The sequence below is a fragment of the Mya arenaria genome, chromosome 15, assembly GCF_026914265.1.
Source record: "Mya arenaria isolate MELC-2E11 chromosome 15, ASM2691426v1".
NCBI lineage: Eukaryota > Metazoa > Mollusca > Bivalvia > Myida > Myidae > Mya > Mya arenaria.
Genome location: NC_069136.1, coordinates 38139926 through 38159817, shown reverse-complemented (window position 1 = coordinate 38159817; position 19892 = coordinate 38139926). Strand labels below are relative to the sequence as shown.

Below are 19892 nucleotides of genomic sequence, written 5' to 3'. Positions count from 1 at the left end.
GCACCCAGCGTGTGCCACCCTTAAAATCGTCCCAATTTACTTTTTTATTTCAATATAGGAAACAGATTATGAATAAAATTCGCTCGAAATTAACCATTTTGGACAAGAAATGGTTATCCCCCCCCCCTGCCATTTAAAGCAGATAAATTTCGATTGTAAAGGGGGGCTCAAGTAAAAAGCTTTGGGCCCTAATTAACGCCCTCACGCGTTAAATCCTGGATCATCCCCTGGTTTTGCCATGTAAAATATTTTCATTTCGAGTTGAGATTTTATAGCTGTTTATATTTAACGTTAAAGCATTCTTAATACCATGATAGTATAAAAAGAGCACGGTAACTCTCATGTTCGGTACACAAAGGGACATAACTTCAATCAGATTGAATCATGAGTTGTGAGACTTGAGACACAGGCTTCAGGCGATACCAAAGTGTTTTATGTTAAGTGGCAACCTTTAGTAGGAAAATCTATTCTGAAATAACAAACGATCCCCTCCCTTAGAATACAACAATACAGCAACAATAATAAATGAATTACATATTTAGTAACAATCTGAACCATTTGTTAGATACATTTCCAGTGCAAATTGAGTTTAATAAGTGCGTGGATCAGGGAAATCACACAGAATGCATTTTTTTCTGATATTAAATGCCAATAATTCCAGTACAAAGCATGAACCATGCTGTTTACATTAGCGTTATGTAGCGAATCATTTTGCATGAAGAATATGAGCGATTTTATACCTGACCCAATATCACGAAACTACTTAAAGGCCTAATGTAAGGAAAGTTTGGCATGATAATCCCCTGCTGTGCATCTCCTGCTAATTGCACTGGTGTCATAGTAGGGGCCAATTTCCTGAGTTTTTGTTTATTAGCTCAGGGCATTTAGGGTCCTTTACTATAATAAAACCTCCAAAACTAGGAGCGAAATGGCTCTTAGAGAGGTCAAGGTGAGTCTATTCCGTGTGTAAGTCAATAAAATAATGAAAACTGCAGGGATGGAATTCATAAATCATTTTAAGTCAATTCTTAACTTAAGTCGATTTCTTATTTTTTTTCATAGTCAAATTATTAGAGAAGTATAAGTGTTTTAAGATAAAAGTATGCATAACCAATCACATCAATGACGCTTAAGTTTTTTCTGTTATTATCAAATTATTCTATCATATGATCAGTGTTTTACTTAGGAAAATGACTTAAGATAGAGAATGCCTTAAGATAGGGAATGCCTGAAGATAGGAAATGCCTTAAGATAGGAAATGACTGAAGATAGGAAATGACTTAAGATAGAGAATGCCTGAAGATAGGAAATGCCTTAAGATAGGTAATGCCTTAAGATAGGAAATGCCTGAAGATAGGAAATGACTTAAGATAGGTAATGCCTTAAGATAGAAAATGACTTAAAATTGGAAATGCCTTAAGATAGGAAATGACCTAAGATAGGAAATTACTTAAGATAGGAAATGACTTAAGATAGGAAATGACTTAAGATAGGAAATGCCTTAAGATAGGAAATGACTTAAGATAGGAAATGACTTAAGATAGGTAATGTCTTAAGATAGAGAATGCCTGAAGATAGGAAATGACTTAAGATAGGAAATGCCTTAAGATAGGTATTGCCTTAAGGTAGGAAATGACTTAAGATAGGAAATGACTTAAGATAGGTAATGCCTTAAGATAGGTAATGCCTTAAGATAGGAAATGACTTAAGATAGGAAATGACTTAAGATAGGAAATGCCTTAAGATAGGTAATGCCTTAAGATAGGAAATGACTTAAGATAGGAAATGACTTAAAATAGGAAATGACTTAAGATAGGAAATGACTTAAGATAGGTAATGCCTTGAGATAGGAAATGACTTAAGATAGGAAATGACTTAAGATAGGAAATGACTTAAGATAGGAAATGACTTAAAATAGGAAATGACTTAAGATAGGAAATGACTTAAGATAGGTAATGCCTTGAGATAGGAAATGACTTAAGATAGGAAATGACTTAAGATAGGAAATGACTTAAGATAGGAAATGACTTAAGTTCGGAAATGACTTAAAATATAAAATGACTTAAGATAGGTAATACCTTGAGATAGGAAATGACTTAAAATATAAAATGACTTAAGCTAGGTAATGCCTTAAGATAGGTAATGCCTTGAGATAGGAAATGACTTAAAATATAAAATGTCTTAAGATAGGAAATGACTTAAGATAGGAAATGACTTAAGATAGGAAATGACTTAAGATAGGAAATGACTTAAGATAGGAAATGCCTTAAGATAGGTAATGACTTAAGATAGGAAATGACTTAAGATAGGTAATGTCTTAAGATAGGAAATGACTTAAGATAGGAAATGACTTAAGATAGGAAATGACTTAAGATCGGAAATGACTTAAGATAGGTAATGTCTTAAGATAGGAAATGACTTAAGATCGGAAATGACTTAAGATAGGTAATGACTTAAGATCGGAAATGACTTAAGATAGGTAATGACTTAAGATCGGAAATGACTTAAGATAGGTAATGACTTAAGATAGGTAATGACTTAAGATCGGAAATGACTTAAGATAGGTAATGTCTTAAGATAGGAAATGACTTAAGATCGGAAATGACTTAAAATATAAAATGACTTAAGATAGGTAATGCCTTAAGATAGGTTATGCCTTGAGATAGGAAATGACTTAAAATATAAAATGACTTAAGATAGGTAATGCCTTGAGATAGTAAATGACTTAAAATAGGAAATGAATTAAGATAGGAAATGACTTAAGATCGGAAATGACTTAAGATAGGTAATGTCTTAAGACAGGAAATGACTTAAGATAGAAAATGACTTAAGCTATGACTTAAGATAGGAAATGACTTAAGATAGGAAATGAAATGCCTTAAGATAGAAAATGCTTTAAGATAGGAAATGCCTTAAGATAGGAAATGAAAGTCAATTCCTAACTTGAGTCACTTTCCTAAGTTTTGTATTTCCTTAGTCATATGAAATAAAACATAAAGACTTTCCTAAATACATTATTTGCATTAAACGTAATTAAGCAAAACACTTGTGCATTTCTTGTAATTCGTCTATGAAAATTTTAAGAAATGAACTTAAGTAAGGAAACGACTTAAGATGCTGTATTATTACCGTCCCAGGATTATCCCGGTAGCCTGATATTTTGCTTATTTTTAGTCCAACTGGCACAATATTATGTATAGAAATTAGGGCACCAGACCCCATTGAAAGCATTCAGAATTTAGTCAATTTACCCATTACATACGGATCAATCCTAGGGCCGGTATTAAAAAACACCTTAAGTCATTTCTTAACTTAAGTCAATTTCCTATTTATTTATTTTTAATAAAATAGTCTTTTAGTAAAATTAAAGAAAAGTATACATGTTTTCGCATATATATTGAATCAAATTTTTGATAATAAAGAATTATTATGAAGTTATTAGATCGAATGATAAATGAGGTACTTAACATATGAAAATGACATAAGTTAGGAAATGACTTAGTATGTTTTATGCATACCGTCCCTGCATTTGAGTTGAGATGAGTGTTAATGTTTTGAATTAACAGACTGGTTAAATTGTAAGCATGCTTTTACTTTAAAATGAAAACATTTTACACCAGACACTAGTATCTTCTGCACTTAGTAAACGTCGTAATCACACAGATATTCAATTACTGTATTGTGAAATATCTGAATAGTTGCTTTTGTTTTGTTAAGGTAGTAGTGTTTAGTGTCGTTATAAACAAAAATGCTTAATAAAAAGGTACTCAATATTATTTAAAGATGCACTCTTACTCCGAAATACGATTTACCAAAATTAATACAATTGTTTTAATATGCCAAAAAGGATGAATAAATGTCAAAAACAATGGTTCTTATGAAGGATACCGAGTTAAATTTGAAAGAAAGGTGAAGAAAACATGATATTTCTACCTTATGAGATGATAGTAAATCACAGTTAATCTTTTAGCATTCACCAATCATTTTATAGTTTTGCGTTTTCAGCGATTTAATACATGGTTACAATCTTGTTTTAAGTGATTAATATTTTTTATAAATGAAGTATTTAGTAAGTAGTTAAAGGTTTATCGCTCAAAATGCATGTTTGTTATACATGTGAATGTATTGATTTTGAATAAGAGTGTCACTTTTATATATGAAGTATTTTGTAAGCTAAAATATAAATAAACTGTTTCAATTGCCCATAGTGTTTCTATCGCTTTTCGGCAAAAAATATCATTTTCTATCACATTTCTAAATAATTATTGACAATAGAATACAATTTTATTATTGTAACAAGCATTTGTTCTTATTTCACATTTCATTTTTTTTGGCGAACCCGACCCTATAAAGCCTGTACGAGTCCCTTTAAAAAACAGCTGACCCGTGCTGCACTTTATAAAAATACTTTCTTGAAACCACAGCTTGTTTTTCATTATTCTAAACAAACATCGAATTTGGTACCAAACATTAAAAAAATAAAAAAGATATATCTAATTTATTTTCTTTAAACATAATATTCAACTCAACATTGTATATCGCATTAAACATATATTCATGTTAATAGGAATTAAAGTGACACTCATATTCGAAATCAATACATACTTATGTATCACAAACATTAATTTGGCTGATAAACCTTTAACTACTTACTAAATAATACATGTATGAAAAATATTAAATACTGATAACAATATTGTAACCGTGTATTTAATAGCAGAGAGTACAAAAATATTAAATGATTGCTGAATGCTAAAAGATTTACTGTGATCTACTATAGTCTAATACGGCAGTAGTACGGTGTTTTATGCTCATTTCTTTCAAATTAAACTCGCTATCCTTCATAATAACCATTGTTTTCGACGTTTATTCATCCCCTTTTGAATATTAGAACAATATTATTAAATGTAGTAAATCTTATTTGGGAGTAAAAGTGCATCTTTAAAACATATGCGAAGACATGAATAAAGGCAATAAAAAATTGATTTAACAGAATAGCAAAGCAAAATCACAGATAAATAGAAATTTATATACATAATCCGTCTTACCTTTGAAAAATTATTCTTCCCGGGTATAGACTACGAAAACAAAGTAAAATCTCAAATTTCCCATTTAATCCGTTTAATTAAATATAACATGCAATCAGAACTTAAGCCATTTAATGATTGTTTCCTAAACCGAAATGATCGATAGCTGTAACATATGCTCTAATGTGCTACTCTACAATTTAGTATCGACTTAAATTTTAACGTTTGTCCAATTATAATGTTCGATTGAATATTTACCGTGCGTATTAAATCTATTTTCAGATAACAATTATTAACTAAACTTACCGGTCTTCGTTTGAACTCAATGCCTTAAGGTTTAACAACATTATGAGAAATAATCGTTGATCGGCATTCTTAAGCACTGACAAGTTTATAGTAGCAAATACGTCAAAACAGAATATCAGAAACCTTATATTTTAATAGATTTGGCGTAAAACTTTGGTTCGATTTAAAAGAATCGCTCACTCCCGAGCAAGAAATCGAACGCCCCATTATAAGGCTAAGGCGTTAAAAAATAATTGTTTGTTTCAAGTAACCCGACCGACCCTATGTTTTCCTCCCAACCCCCGGCTTCCATTTTTTTGCCGTAATGTGGATTTGTTTTCGTAATTTCCTAAAGAAATTGTTCATTTATGAGTGAACAGGTTAAATGTTGAGCATTTTAAATTTAAAACTTTCTACAATAGCGATATAGGTCGGTTTGTTTCCGAAACAAGCTGGCCCCAATTTCTCAAAACTTCTTAAGTCCCTTATAACAGAATTAAGCTAAGCTCACTATTTTTGTTTTTCAATAATTTGCGTTATATTCATTCGTTAAGAGTTCTTATACTTAGGAATCATATTTATGATAATCACATTAAACCATTTTTCAACATATGTTAAGTCTAATGTTAACCCTATTTTTTGAAATGTCATTGGAAAAAAAAAACACAAATTTGGTTTGGCCTAATCAAAATATTGTGAATGGCTGAGAACGTCATTAGTATGAGTAAATATATGGAAAAAATATTTACGTTTACAATTCTCAATTATCTTTGAGTGACTTCAAAAGGTTGTTTATACATATCAGAACCGCACATTAGTTTAAAGGGATGGTTTAAGAAAATAGTCATGTTATACGCGAAAGAAGTAGTTTTTACTGAGCTTTTAGCAGAAGAATTCTAAATGGATTAGTAAACTAAATTGGCAGATTTTGTTAACGGAAATGTCTCGACAAAGACTCGGTCTAACATATGTTTGATTTTAATTAATATCACGAATCAAATACAGTGGTGGATCCAGATTTTGACGTTAGAGGGGGCGTATTTAAGGGATGTATGATTTTGAATTGCGCCCCTTCTTTCGAACCGAATATTGTTAAGTTTTGGGGTATTCAGGGGCGGATCCAGGATTTTTGTTAGAGGGGCGTATTTTAGGAGTGTAAGCTTTTGACTTGCGCCCCTTCTTTCGAACCGAATATTGTTAAGTTTTGGGGTATTCAGGGGCGGATCCAGGATTTTTGTTAGAGAGGGCATATTATAGGAGTGTAAGCTTTTGACTTGCGCCCGTTCTTTCGAACCGAATATTGTAAAGTTTTGGGAGGGGGGTATTCAGGGGCGGATCCAGGATTTTTGTTAGAAGGGGGCGTATATTGGGAGTGTAAGCTTTTGACTTGCGCCCCTTCTTTCGAACCGAATATTGTAAAGTGTTGGAAGGGGGGTTTCAGGAGCGGATCCAGGATTTTTATAGAGGGGGAGTAACTAAGGGGCATACCATTTTGACTTGCGCCCCCGTATCAGAACCGATTTTAACTTGGTTTCAAGTTTTGACAGGAGGGATTTAACAATTTCTAGTTCAAAATGGTGCATTTCGGGCGTATTTGGTGTGCCTCTCCCCCACCGCTTGTGGTTTTGGGGTACCCCCCCCCCCCATGTGATCCAACACATGACTCGAAGCACCATTCAGATAAAACAGGCAACCGACCATCTGCGGTATCATTGTTTTGAAGAAACTGCATGAGAAATACTGGCTATATGCAGAAGCTTCATCATGGTGTTGAAGCTCTACACAAACCCACTCATTTGTTACTTCAAGAAAACTTTCGAAACAGGTTTACCAACCGCCGAAACCCTTGTGATCAAAACGGACATAAGTTTTTCTACCTGGTCGACATACCCAGTAATCTTTTTTAATGGAAAAATACGAAATAACTGCTAAACTTAAATAAATTGTAAACTATGTGGTACTTCAGTTAGTAAGTTTAAATGCATTGTACACATCGATGCCAAGTTTATATCAGTTTTCGACAATTTTCTTTTTTTCCCGCTATTTAATCATACGGAGTACAGCCCCTTTAAGATTTCGAGCAATCTAATCAGAACTTTTCGGGAAGCCTGCTTCATTTCTAGCATCGTCAAGGCCAATACAATTCAACAGCTAGGTTTTCATCAATTTTGTTTTAAATGGGTCACATTTTCTTTTTCTTAGATGACTGTTTCACCGTTGAATATGTGTTCACACTCTTTCTCACGGGACCATACACATGTGTTTCTAGACGAACCACAAAGACGATCGTAACAAATTTCCTATTTTTGAAGGCCTAGTTTAAGGATATTAGGCATGATAATCCCCTACTGTGCATCTCCTGCTAATTGCACTGGTGTCACAGAAGGCGCCGATTTCCTTTGTATTCGTTTATTGGCTCAGGGCCATTTAGGGTCCATTTCTATAATAAAACTTTCAAAACTGCACATCAGGATACTCAGATCAGAGATCTGATAAGAGGGATCAAGGCAAGTAGATTACGATCAATAAACAGAGGTTGTGTACTATACACAGTTTATTTATTTATTTTTTGTATTTTTATTTCTTTGGAAAGGGGGGGGGGTCACTTATAGAAGGCTTCAACTAGGCCTTAAAAGTGAATGTTATAGATCGACCCCGTAGGTATGAATTAACGCCTGTCACGGAGAGTACCGGACAGATACGCAAATATTGGCGTAAGTTCAACTTTTTTTATTGAATCAATAATATTTAAGAGCGGGGGGAAAGAGTAATAAAGAGTGGGTGGGCGGGGATAAAAATCGAGCAATTTCATTTCATTTCATTTTATTTGTACAATATATATGTCAAGTTATGACTGGGAGTAATGATTGTTGTTATTGGTCCCATGCTGTTATAATAAGAGAGTAATACAATAGTACAATCAAAGTTTAACCTCTATAAACTGTTTAGTTATTTATGATTGATTGAATGAAACTATCACAAAAGGAAAATATTATCACAAAATGATAACGACTTACAATTAAAATGACAAAAACATTAAGATTAAGACATGTATATTTTCACAGGATAACCCATAAAGTTTTACAACTTATTTCCAATGGGGTCCTTTAAAATACAAATTGTCAAAAGGTCAAAATATTTGCTCCATTTTAATGAGAAAACAGTTATCACAGATACACAGCAAATGGGTAGCTAATACTTTCTAATAAAAATGAAACCTGAGCATTCTTTGTTTTCATTGTTCTGTTTGAGGTAATCTTGTACTCAATTCTAATATTATTTAAAGTGGCACTATTAAAATCAGTACATACACATGTATAACAAGCATACATTTTGAGCGATAAATCTTTACCTATTTCCCTAAATAATACATTTATGGAAAATATAAATAACTGATAACAAGTCTGTAACCGTTTATTTAATAGCTAAAACGCACACATATTAAATGACTGGTGGGTCTTAAAAGATTTACAGTGATTAACTATTACCTCATAATGTAGAAATACCGTGTTTGCTGCACCTGTCTTTTAAACTAAACACGGTATCATTCATAATGACGTTTTTTCCGATATTTAATCATCCTTTTCGGTAAGTTAAAACAATTGTATTAATTGTTAGAGTGCATTTTTAAAGGGACTAGACACCAGATGATACTATTGCAAGTGAAAAAGAAAATTGACATCGTTGTGTACTCATCGCATATGACACATGGATATTTCGCAGTTTTTGCGCATTTTTCAAATTCCAACTTTACTACGGTTGTCTACCACTAAAGCCCAGTTAGTTTAAAAATAGCGTCGGTATATTAATCTTTACTCATGAACAAATATGATTTAAACTGGGAAACCGGTATGCGCTATTTTAAACGGGGAAACACAGATTAGATAGCAACACAGTTGTTGCTTTTATTATTTTAGCCATAAAAAGTGACGTATCATCGGCTTCCTTCAAGCTCGCAAGGACAATACTAGCCTAAGGCTTGTTTTGAGGAAATACTACATTTGCCGATTTTTGGACCATCTTGTGTCTAGTTCCTTTAATAGTCGCCTAAGTTATCGCAATAGCAAACAGTTTTGTTTAGCCTCCCTGTAATATCAATGCGCATACACTACAAGCGGGGAACCAACGTAGGCTGTCGTGAGCGACTATTTGCGCAATCGGAAATCCTCAGCTTTTCCCCATCGAAAACAACCTCGGATGTATGCCGGTACATCTGTAGAATTAGTTTGTAAAATTGAAAAACATAGTATTAAATAATTTTAGTGTTTGAACGTGCATTTTGCATTACTAAGTTTGAATTGATAGCCGGTGAAGTGTATTATTGCATAAATAATTTAGATTTCCACCCATGAGTAAAGGTAATAGGTTTTACTGCTCTATTGAAATTTCTATGCCATCTACTTGCAACGTAGTTAAATGTAAAGATTTCTGATACAGTAAACCGTCCATATACATCCGAGTTTGTTTACGATGAAAAATGGACGAGGTGTTCCGAATGACTGTTAGCTTGAACTGATAATGTTTGCGATTGGGACCCCAGCTTGTAATATATTTATAGTTTACCTGACTGCTGCGCATGCGCGATCTTCAAATTCCTTTAAAACAATTTTACATTTTTCTATACATTTATATTCATGAAAAAGACTTCTTTTACAAAAATAAATAAATAAGCAAAACACACTATGACAAGCACTACGTAAGCATACTTCAGTTAACAATTTTGTAAACATTTGTCGCTAATAGGTACTAATGAGTAACAACCCAGTTCCCAGGGGTGGTATTCAATATGTAATGTTCAATATAAGTCAATCTTATGGTCATACATCATTGACGAATGATCATTGTCAGTTATGAATAACACGTAATCCGATTAGCTATATCGTTCTTAGATTCAATTGAAAACAAAATAGAGATTTTAGAGAATTTTACCTGTTATTTTGGTTCCCTCTACATAAATGAACTTACCAAAGCCAAGACTATCTCTTTTTAGAAGCAGGAAGATGAAGTTATTTTTCTAAATTTACGGCCCTTAATGTCCACTATATGCATAGAATATAAATTGATTAAAGCAAATCCAAACGTATCAAATTATTAACAAACACAATTGGAAAATAAATATCATTAATATTGAGCTGCGATCAAAACAAACCTTAACATATCAATTTATTAACAAAAACAATAGAAAATTAAATACCATTCATATCATATTTAGCTGTGATCAATCCGAATCCAAACTTATCTAATATTAACACAAACCATAGAAAATGAAATATCATTCATACATGTAGCTACTGTCAAAACGAATTCAAGCATATCAATTTATTAACACACACCATAGGAAATTAAATATTATTCATGTATGTAGATACGCTCAAAACCAATTCAAACATGACAATTTATTAACGAACACAATTAGAAATTAAACATTATTCATTATATTTAGCTGCTTATATTGCTTTCATTTTCAAAGAATGTAAGTCATTATGTGTATACCACATGCTAAATAACGTCACAAAAACTTCGTCGGAAGGCAACATTTTGCTTCGACTGATGACTGAAAACAAAGGTAACTTTACTTTTTCTTCACCATTTTAAATGAAACAAAGGGAAGACTATGCACAAGGGCAGTAATATCAGGTGCGTCCATGCTTACCGGTTCATTGTTTTCAGTGATAAACGTCCTCGATTCGGTGAGTATTACCACTGTTTTCTATATGTTTCAACGATAATTTTTAGAAACGACCCTGTGCACCGAATGTAGAGCAATTGCTCGTTTACGAAGACGCTTGTTTTAGATTAAAATAATGTCTATATTAAAATATCTCGTGAAAACAATGCACGTTCTTACTAGGCTTCCCGACTCACTCAATGCATTTTTTGCTTCAAAACAACTATTTAATAGCGTTCTCTTGCATACAAACCCCACCCGATGCTTTGTTTTGGACAATAACACTATTGCTATTGTTTATTGTTGCAGACAGCCACTTTTGAAGTTAAATTGGCTCATTTACGAAAATGCTTGCTGGTTCATTCTATACATTTTTAGAACCTAGGTTCATCCCCAATCTTGAAGATCTATGACACACTAAAATAACGAATAAAAGGCGTCGATTTTTTTTAAATTCATGTATTCATCCTAAAGCACGTCTAAGAATGGTAATTTTGTACAGGCAGTGTGGGTATACCTCGTGATAAATTACGTCATATATGCTACGTCGGAAGGCAACTTTTTGCTTAAAATGAAGACTTAAATCGAAGATAAGTTTTCAATCACTACACCATTTTAAATGAAACAAAGGGCAGTCTATGCCACCTAAGGAGTCACGCCTTCGTTGTTTTACCGGAGTTTGATAATGTGATTAGTTTCAACAAACACTTCGACAAACCTGTTTCCAAAATAATGTTTTGACAGTGCTCTGTCAGACGGCCGTATTGTGTCGTAGTGTTTTATGAAACTAAACTCTCAATCAAACACTGGTAAACGACCGAAGGCGGGACTCCGTTAGCGGCGTAGACTGCGCTATATTTAATTTAAAATGGTGAAGAATTAGGAAAGTTATCTTTGTTAAAAGTCTTCATTCGAAGCAAAATTTTGTTTTCGGATGTAGCGTTTATGACATTTTTTATCACGTGGTATACACACACTGACAGGGCTATCTACTGAAAGTAGAACTGTCATTAGTTTTGGAGGTTATATAGTAAGTCGAGACAAGGTTATGTCTTAACATAAAACAGTTTTAAGACCTTAAATTGTTGACTGTTTCCTCCAGGTTGTCTCCCTTTTTATTACGATTGCCAAAGTAAACATATAGCACACTATTTAGGTAAACTTTTAGTTCCTTTTCATTGCTATTTCCTAAAAAGGTAGTTTTAAATTATCCACAATTCTACCTTACATTATTACATTATCCGTGGCCTAGTGGTTAAGCGTCCGCCTACGGAGCGGGAGGTCGTGGGTTCGATCCCTGGCCGCGTCATACCAAAAGATGTTAAAAATTGGTACGAGAAGCTCCCTTGCCTGGCGCTCGGCATTTAAAGGGTAGCGCTTGGAAAAGAGGTGTGCTCAGTACTGGTTTAACCCAGGAAAGTTGTACCACGTGTGTCGGTGCTTTACACCGAGCACGTAAAAGAACCAAGGGGTCTCTTCGAAAAAAGAGCTAGGGTATCGCACCCGGACTTCCTTGTATCCCACCACTGTCTCTTCAGCGTGCTGTTCCTTCAGCAAATTCAAAGGACCCCGTTGATGAAATAGCGAAAAAGAGAGAAAATTGTCGAAACCTGACATAAACTTCGTATCGATTTGTACAATGCATTGAAACTTACTAACAGGAATACCACATAGGTCAAAATTAATTTATTTTTCGCACTTATTATGTATTTTTTTCAATTAAAAAAGATTACTCGGTATGTCTTCCTAGTGGAATTCATTCCCGTAATGCGTGATTCGCTAGTCGATGTCATCACGTTTTATAACCAAGTTAGGTATATATAGCTTAAATATTCCAACCGTTTAGGGTAAGCCTTCGTAGCACAGTGGATACCACACTGAACTGCAATTTTGGCGACACCGGGTCCAACCCGGTCTCCGACTCGATTTTTTTCTACATTAATGCTATGAGAGAGTAAAACATTTCTTTAAATACTTGTCCTGAATTTCTTTACAGAAAAAAACAACCTTTTTTGGTGCCAATCTGGTGTATAGTGCCTTTAATATATAAAGAACCTCTATTTTTATTTTATCATCAAGTATGCAGAGTTCATTAATTACGTCGTTTATATGGACTACCTTAAAGCGTCTTGTTTTTTGTCTATTTAGATTCAGGTTTGATCTCTTTTTTCGTTTCATCTTTTATTCCTTGAAAATATAAATTATATATCTGTACACCCTCTTATTTAATTAAATAATTAACAAAATAAATATTTTTGAAAAACTAAAACATAACGACTGGTATTTCGGGTAAATACAGTGTGCCATAGATCTTCCAGATTTGGGATGAACCTAGGTTCTAAAAATGTACAGAATGAACCAGCAAGAATTTTCGTAAATGAGCCGATTTAACTCCAAATGTGGCTGTCTGCATTCGGAAAACAATAGCAATACTGTTATTGTCCAAAACAAAGCATCGGGTGGGGTTTGTATGCAAGAGAACGGTATTAAATAGTTGTTTTGAAGCAAAAAATGCATTGAGTGAGTCGGGAAGCCTAGTAAGAACGTGCATTGTTTTCACGAGATATTTTAATACAGACATTATTTTTATCTAAAACAAGCGTCTTCGTAAACGAGCAATTGCTCTACATTCGGTGCACAGGGTCGTTTCTAAAAATTATCGTTGAAACATATAGAAAACAGTGGTAATACTCACCGAATCGAGGACGTTTATCACTGAAAACAATGAACCGGTAAGCATGGACGCACCTGACATTACTGCCCTTGATGCAGCTTAAAGAGACCCGCCTTCGTTTTGATACTTGAATTTGATTTGGTGATTAGTTGCCATAAACACGTTGACAAACCTCTTTCAAAAACAATGTTTGACAAAGTTTCATCAGGCGGCAGAAGTGTTTGAAGAAACTAAACTCTCAATCTAACTCTGGTAAACACAGAATTCGGGGCTCCGTAAGCGGCGTAGACTGTACTTAATTTCAATTAAAATGGTAAAGAGATAGTTAAGATTATTCTTTGTTTTAAGTCTTCAATCGAAGTAAAATGTTGCCTTCCGAAGAAGAATTTATGACGTAATTTATCACGTGGTATAAACACACTGAATAAGTTGGCCCCCATTTTATCAACACACGCTATCTTACGACGTTTTATTTCTTTTTCAAATTGATATTTCTGAAGAGTGTTAATATCCGTCTCGAAAATAAGAGCTTTTAATAAAGGTTTGGGCAAATATCGTTTGATTTTGTAAGTTAAAGTTTTAATTTGTTACATTTACTCAATATTTAACTGAAATTCTTCATTTTACTATATTTGGTCGTACGCCCGATGATAAAGTGGACCAAATAACCCCATCTTATCAATGATCGTATCTTACGATCCCTTTTTCAAATAAACATAACTGTATTGTGATAAAATCTATTTTTGAAACAAACCTTTAGAATTGAAATGATAGACTGTTTTTTCTTCTTAAAAATAAAATCTGTATTCGATTTCTCACTCTTAGTTAATCAATTGAATTTCCTAAGAAAGTTCATATGATGACCCCTTCAGTGCATATAAAATCAAAGTCAACTCTGAATATATTCATTGAATTTCCTTAAATCGAGCTGTAAGTAAAATGTAATTGGTTTTATATACATGTAGTCATGTAATCCGCTATATATTTGAGCAACATATTTGAAAATATCGATTCCATGGCACGTATTTAATTCTGAATGACAGAGGAACATTTACACAACCATCGTATATAATGCAATTTAATTAGACTCCTTTTGATTTTGTTTTTGCTGTTGTTATTTCAAGGAAGTATCAACAACAGCATCAAAGAACTACACCAACAACAACAGCAGCATCGTCCTCTTGTATGTCAGTAAGGTCAATGTGGTATACTCTGACGTGGCTGTGCCATTTAAATATCGTCGTCAGTATCAATGTTCTTGCCATTAAACCACAGTGTGCAGACGAACGCTGAAACAAAGGCATTGATAATTGAACAGCAGTGTGCAGACGAACGCTGAAACAAAGGCATTGATAATTAAACAGCAGTGTGCAGACGAACGCTGAAACAAAGGCATTGATAATTGAACAGCAGTGTGCAGACGAACGCTGAAACAAAGGCATTGATAATTGAACCACAGTGTGCAGACGAACGCTGAAACAAAGGCATTGAAAATTGAACAACAGTGTGCAGACGAACGCTGAAACAAATGCATTGATAATTGAACCACAGTGTGCAGACGAATGCTGAAACAAAGGCATTGAAAATTGAACAACAATGTGCAGACGAACGCTGAAACAAAGGCATTGATAATTGAACAACAATGTGCAGACGAACGCTGAAACAAAGGTATTAAAAATTGAACAACAATGTGCAGACGAACGCTGAAACAAAGGCATTGAAAATTGAACAACAATGTACAGACGAACGCTGAAACAAAGGCATTGAAATTTGAACAACAGTGTGCAGACGAACGCTGAAACAAAGGCATTGATAATTGAACAGCAGTGTGCAGACAATCGTTGAAACAAAGACATTTATGATTGAACCATAATGTGCAGACGAACTTGAATTGATTTTTAAAACTTAGTGTGCAGCAACACGCTAAAACAATATCAGGAATCATAAAACCACGGTGTGCAGACACAAGCTGAAACAAAGTCATTGATCATTAAACCACATCGTGAAACAAAGTCATTGATCATTAAACCACATCGGCAGACGAACGCTGAAACAAAATGAGGGATCAATAAAAACTTGTGTGCAGACGAAAGCTGAAAGAATGTCAGTATTCATTAAACACAGTGAGCAGACGACCGCTGAACCAAAATCAGGATCATTAAACACCAGTGTTCAGATGAACGCTGAACCAAAATCATGGTCATTTAACACCAGTGTGCAGACGAACGCTCAAAACAAAATCAGTGATAATTAAACATAGTGTGCAGACTAATACTGAAACAAAGTCATTACTCATTGGACAACATTGTACAGACGAACGTTAAAGCATAAGTCAGTGTTCGTTGGACGTCAGTGTACGGACAAGTAATTGTTCTTTGAACAACAATGAACAGACACACGCTAAAACAAAAGTAATTGTTCATTGGCCGCCATTGTACAGACGAAAGCTGAAACACATTCATTGTTAATAAGACCAGAGTGTACAGGCGAACGCTGAAACAAAGCTGACAGTTTATTAAATCACAGTGTACCGGCGAACGTTGACACAAAAGTAGTTTTTCATTGAGCCACTGTGTACAGAAGATGCCAGAAACAAAAATCATTGTTCATTGAGCCACTGTGTACAGAAGATGCCAAAAAAAAAATCATTGTTCATTGAGCCACTGTGTACAGAAGATGCCAGAAACAAAAATCATTGTTCATTGAGCCACTGTGTAAAGGAGAAGTCTGAAACAAAAGTCATTGTTTATTGGGCCATTGTGTACAGGAGAAGTCTGAAACAAAGGGCATTGTTCATTGAGCCATTGTGTACAGGAGAAGTCTGAAACAAACGCCATTGTTCATTGAGCCATTGTGTACAGGAGAAGTCTGAAACAAAAGGCATTGTTCATTGAGCCATTGTGTACAGGAGAAGTCTGAAACAAACGCCATTGTTCATTGAGCCATTGTGTACAGGAGAAGTCTGAAATAAAAGGCATTGTTCATTGAGCCATTGTGTACAGGAGAAGTCTGAAACAAAAGGCATTGTTCATTGAGCCATTGTGTAAAGGAGAAGTCTGAAACAAAAGGCATTGTTCATTGAACCATTGTGTACAGGAGAAGTCTGAAACAAACGCCATTGTTCATTGAGCCATTGTGTACAAGATAAGTCTGAAACAAACGCCATTGTTCATTGAGACATTGTGTACAAGAGAAGTCTGAAACACAACTCATTGTTTATTGAATCACTGTGTACAGGAGAAGTCTGAAACAAAAGGCATTGTTCATTGAACCATTGTGTACAGACAATCGCTAAAAAACATTGTTCATTAAAACAATATTCAGACAAACGGTGAAAAAAAAGTTATCGTCCATTTAACCAATATATAGAGACCGTTAAACAAAAGACATGACAAAATGGATTCATATTTTAAGGCATAGATTTATGGTCATTCAGTTGTAACACTACTTTAATTTACATTCAGCAAGAGCTTTGTTTGTTAATGGCTAGAATCTAGAGTTAAACTTAAAACAGCTGAGTTCGTTCTGTTAGTTTAAAACTGAAACATATAATAACGTAGACATAAAGAAAACTTTCCAGGTATGCATACAAGACAAAATCCCTGAGAAGTTGTTGCACAAGTGTTGCTTGTTTTTATCTGAAATGGGTGGTGACTGCTTCGGCAGTCCACTTTCATTAGTTGCGTCCCTTTGAATAGGAAGGCTATAGCTTCATTATCAATGCGCTTTTTAATAAAACAAAATGATTTTTTTTCTATAATTTTCGTGTTAGGCTAATCATGCGTGTACTATTACTGTGGTATTGATTGTGTGATAGAGGAGATGCTCTTTCTGGAAAGTTATTCCCGACGGCAAGCTAACAAGGATTGTGTTCACCCTTTTCTTCCTGGGATGACAGTGAAATCCATTTTTTCTCAATATGCGGGTGTTACCAACGGTACTTCTTTTTAAGTCTATAAAGTCTGCGCTCAATTATGTGGTACCCCACTGAATATGAGCGAGATGCCAAATGATCTTTCCGTCAACCAAGCATGAAATTGAATTTCGGAAAGAAAATAGTCCCTGTTCTGATGATAATCTCATTCATTGAATAGTATTACCACATATAATGCGCGTGAATATGTAACAGTAGTTTTCATATTCTGTGTAGATAAGCTCATTAATTGAATTCTTAGATGTTTCAAAATATATATAACATAGTTTATTTCGACAAAAGATGTTTGCCTGAGCGTAGAACAGATTATTTATGACAGACATAGCAATTTTTACCATCCTTACTTATGTAAGATCAATTATAACAAAATTAATTAATATTTGCCTTAGTCTAAACTAAAACTTCAGACATTGCGAATATGGGTACTCTGCCAGCAGCATTAATCAAAATTGCATTTGAACACACTGATATGCATGTCCTCGATAAAATCTACGAACATTTCTGATTGATATGTACATGCACTTTATTTTTCTTATTGCCATGTAGGCTTCATATGGAATTGAATATGTGTCATGTGTATCGGTTTTATCTTTGTTGGGACCAAAAAAATAGTTTTAAGTTTGTGGTCAACTGGATTTGTCCCTACTCATACAGCAGAAGGTGAATGTTTCATCTCACTTCAGCCTTGCAAGAGACTTAGCCCGGCAGATTAAGTCAATATTAAGAAAATTCTTTCAGTTTGTGATAAAAGGGACCCAGATCTATGTAGCTATTGGTTATACAGGTTTGAGAGGAAAGAGGGAATGGTATCCAACTACTATTTTCATTTGTATTGTGGAGCTGAGAAAAGTAAAGTTATATCTTGAGGAGCCCCGTTTTTTATGTTGTTTCTGATGTTGTATATCACCAGTACTAAGTCTATGTACCTGTTTTTAATGCAACGTTCCCGGACAAGTTTATCATAAATGTATATAGTTTTGTTCGAGTTCAAATGCTTCTGAAACTAATAATAGGTGCTGACCTGCAGCGTCCATGGTGCCAGCGAGGATGTACATCCAGTGCCAGCCAATTATATCCTTCAACCACAACCCAGCGGAGTTTCCAACCAGTATACCGATCCCCTAAAAGCATATTTAAATGATCGAAGGAACGAACATCTATTGAAATAAAAGACCTCCGGCCCATTATACATGATACAAGGCAAATATCAAATGAAATACAAAAAGATACACATATGCATATATAAGAGAACTGTGTTAAAATAACTTGTTTCTATACAACCAATACACATGTAAAATATATCACCTTGTTTTGATGATTATTTTCCTTTCAGATATAGTCGAAAACAGAATCACCTTTTTCTAAAGCCAGTTTGCGACTCACTTATGAATCAAATACAAGTATTATAGAGACAAGCAGTATTATATAACCTCAAACTCATACGCAGTGACCTCCCTTGACCAGCAGGCAGATCTCTGCCACCACATAGGTAAATATAGCTGTATGTCAGGAAAACATGTATGTCTTTTTTAAAAATGGATTTTAAACGTTTTTGTGCAATATTTTATGATTTTCCATTATTGCCGTTGTTTTTAAAATTAACAATAAACTATCCTTTGTAAAATTTAAGCAAATTGCAATTTTGTAATGACGACACGTGTCTTCGGTCATTATCACATGACATGTGGGATAACTGTTTGGCAAAATATATGTACCGCTGTTTGAAGTTCGATATTACTTTTCAACAATTTAATTAATGGTACCAACTGTCATTTATAAAACATAAACGCTGAAATCATTCAAATATCATTATTTAAATGGTGTTTTTTTATTTTTCTTTGTTTGTCTGATTAAATAGATTGATCATAAAAGGTTTTCCTTGTACTACACACGACAGGACATCACAGATCGAATGGAAGAGGCAAGTAAAAACATAATCTGCAAGGGTGCCACGTCTTTTCACAAAATCAATATCCGTCAGTTGTTGTTGTTGATATAGTTATATCGATACAAGGTATTAATAATTTAAGTAAATAGTAAAAATATTCAAAATATTTGACTGATATTGACAACAAAGCACAAAACACGACAAAGTATCAGCATAAGTCACGCAGTTGTAATACTTTGAAGTGAAAACAACTGCAATTCATTGTTGGCGTACAGTGCCAATACATTGCAGCCATGCAATTACATTACCTTGTGGAAGTACAGTTACAATACATTGCAGCCATGCAATTACATTACCTTGTGGAAGTACAGTTACAATATATTGCAGCCATGCAATTTCATTACCTTGTTGAAGAA

At 34.1% G+C, this 19892-nt stretch overlaps 1 protein-coding gene across 2 annotated transcripts in view; it reads right to left on the bottom strand.

Annotated features, from left to right (window-relative positions):
* The window catches only part of LOC128219532 (golgin subfamily A member 6-like protein 22), a 24038-nt gene extending 18617 nt beyond the window's left edge, over positions 1-5421 (bottom strand). The window contains exons 1-2 of one of the 2 annotated variants that reach the window (XM_052927348.1): positions 5334-5421; positions 5049-5078 (exon numbers count right to left, since the gene is read on the bottom strand). The gene's annotated coding sequence lies outside the window, so the exon portion shown is untranslated. Of the gene's footprint in view, positions 1-5048; positions 5191-5333 lie in introns of those variants that run through there. The other variant, XM_052927347.1, reaches the window with a different exon arrangement.
* Positions 5422-19892: the final 14471 nt, after the last annotated feature.